This window comes from Hordeum vulgare, chromosome 1H (assembly GCF_904849725.1).
Source record: "Hordeum vulgare subsp. vulgare chromosome 1H, MorexV3_pseudomolecules_assembly, whole genome shotgun sequence".
Classification (NCBI taxonomy): Eukaryota; Viridiplantae; Streptophyta; class Magnoliopsida; order Poales; family Poaceae; genus Hordeum; species Hordeum vulgare.
Genome location: NC_058518.1, coordinates 132,248,105 through 132,250,604, shown reverse-complemented (window position 1 = coordinate 132,250,604; position 2,500 = coordinate 132,248,105).

Sequence of the window (2,500 nt, the reverse complement as noted above, 5' to 3'; positions counted from 1 at the left end):
GGCCATGTTGCAAAAAACTGGGCGCGCACCATGGAAAACAGGGGAAAACCATGTGCGTGGAATGGACGGATGCACGTACGGGCACACGGGCCAAAAACGTGAACGCGAGGAAACGGGAAAGAACGGGGTACGACGGCCGTGTTGCAAAAAACTGGGCGCGCGCCATGGAAAACGGGTGAAAACCATGTGCGTGGCATAGATGGATAAACGTACGGGCACACGGGCCAAAAAACGTGAACTTGAGGAAACGGGGAAACACGGGGTATGACGGCCGTGTTCCAAAAAACTGGGCGCGCACCATGGAAAACGGGTGAAAACCTTGTGCGTGGCATGGAAGGATGCACGTATGGGCACACGGGCCAAAAAACGTGAACGCGAGGAAACGGGGAAAACAGGTACGGGGCCTTGTTGCAATAAACTGGGCGCGCACCATGGAAAACTGGGGCAAACCATGTGCGTGGCATGGACGGATGCACGTACGGGCACACGGGCCAAAAAACGTGAACGTGAGGAAACGGGGAAAAAACGGGTACGGCGGACGTGTTGCAAAAAACCGGGCGCGCACCATGGAAAACATGGGAAAACTATGTGCGTGGCATGGACGGATTCACGTACGGGCAGACGTGCCAAAAAACGTGAACCTGAGGAAACGGGAAAGAACGGGGTACGACGGCCGTGTTGCAAAAAAACAGGGCGCGCGCCATGGAAAACGGGTGAAAACCATGTGCGTGGCATGGAAGGATGCACGTACGGGCACACGGGCCAAAAAACGTGAACGTGAGGAAACGGGGAAAACGGGTACGGGGCGGTGTTGCAATAAACTAGGCGCGCACCATGAAAACTAGGGCAAACCATGTGCGTGGCATGGACGGATGCACGTACGGGCACACGGGCCAAGAAACGTGAACGTGAGGAAACGGGGAAAAAACAGGTACGGCGGCCGTGTTGCAAAAAACTGGGCGCGCACCATGGAAAACAGGGGAAAACCATGTGCGTGGAATGGACGGATGCACGTACGGGCACACGGGCCAAAAAATGTGAACGTGAGGAAACGGGAAAGAACGGGGTACGACGGCCGTGTTGCAAAAAACTGGGCGCGCCATGGAAAACGGGTGAAAACCATGTGCGTGGCATGGACGGATGAACGTACGGGCACACGGGCCAAAAAACGTGAACTTGAGGAAACGGGGAAACACGGGGTACGACGGCCGTGTTGCAAAAAACTGGGCGCGCACCATGGAAAACGGGTGAAAACCATGTGCGTGGCATGAACGGGTGCACGCACGGCCACACGGCCCAAAAAACGTGAACGTGAGGAAATGGGAAAAAACGGGCACGGGGGCCGTGTTGCAAAAAACTGGGCGCGCACCATGGAAAACGGGTGAAAACCATGTACGTCGCATGGACGGATGCATGTATGGCCATACGGGCCAAAAAACGTGTAAACGGGGATCCGGGGAAAAACAGTGTACCCCTTCTTCACAAACGAAGGGCAGGGGTCCCAAGGGGGGCTAAAACCCTCGGGTATATTGGGGAGGAGGGGGCTCCTCCCTGCTTGTGTGTGGGAAATCGGTGGGTTTGCATATGAAATCATATGCAAACCTCCCGTTTCTCCCGTAACCCTTGCTTTTCCCAAACGTTGGCTCGGATGTCCCGTCGTTCTCCTGTCCCGTGTACGACTCATGCCAAATTCTGATCCGTCGGTCGAACGGCTATTCGTGTTGCAGAAAAGTACGTATCGTGTCCGCACACGGCCAGGTCGGTGTGATCTCGTGCCGCGTTGTCCCCTCGGTCCCGTGTACGAATCGTGCCAAATTCTGATCCGACGGCCCAACGGCCGTTCGGGTTGCAGAAAAGTATGTATCATTTCGCACACGGTTAGCTTGACGGGATATCGTGCAGCCTTGTCCCGCCGGTCCCGTGTACGTGTCCCATGAAATTCTGACCCAACAGTCTAACTTGGCTCGGGAAACAGGAAAGTAGCATATCCCGTGCATGAGACCGACTAGACAAAGTTGCAACGACGTTGCCTTTCGGAATATAGTTGCCCCCAAAACTTTATCGTTGCGGGGGTGACACACGCGGGATGTGGTCTCTCTGGATGCCTCCTTCGTGTAAACCTCCCGTGCATTGCACGGGCGGATGATCGGTTCGCTTGACCGATGTAGGCTACAAACACATGAGCAGCTTTGGACCCGTGTCTGCTGGTACGTTGCGTTTCGGAATATAGATGCCCCACACGGTCACGTCGATGTGATCTCGTGCCGCGTCGTCCCGTCGGTCCCGTGTACGCCTCGTGCCAAATTCTGATCCGACGGCCCAACGAACGTTCGGGTTGCAGAAAAGTACGTATCGTTTCGCACACAGTCAGCTTGACGGGATATCGTGCAGCGTTGTCCCGACTGTCCCGTGTACGTGTCCCGTGAAATTCTGACCCAACAGCCTAACTTGGCTCGGGAAATAGGAAAGTAGCATGTCCCGTGCATGAGACCGACTAGAC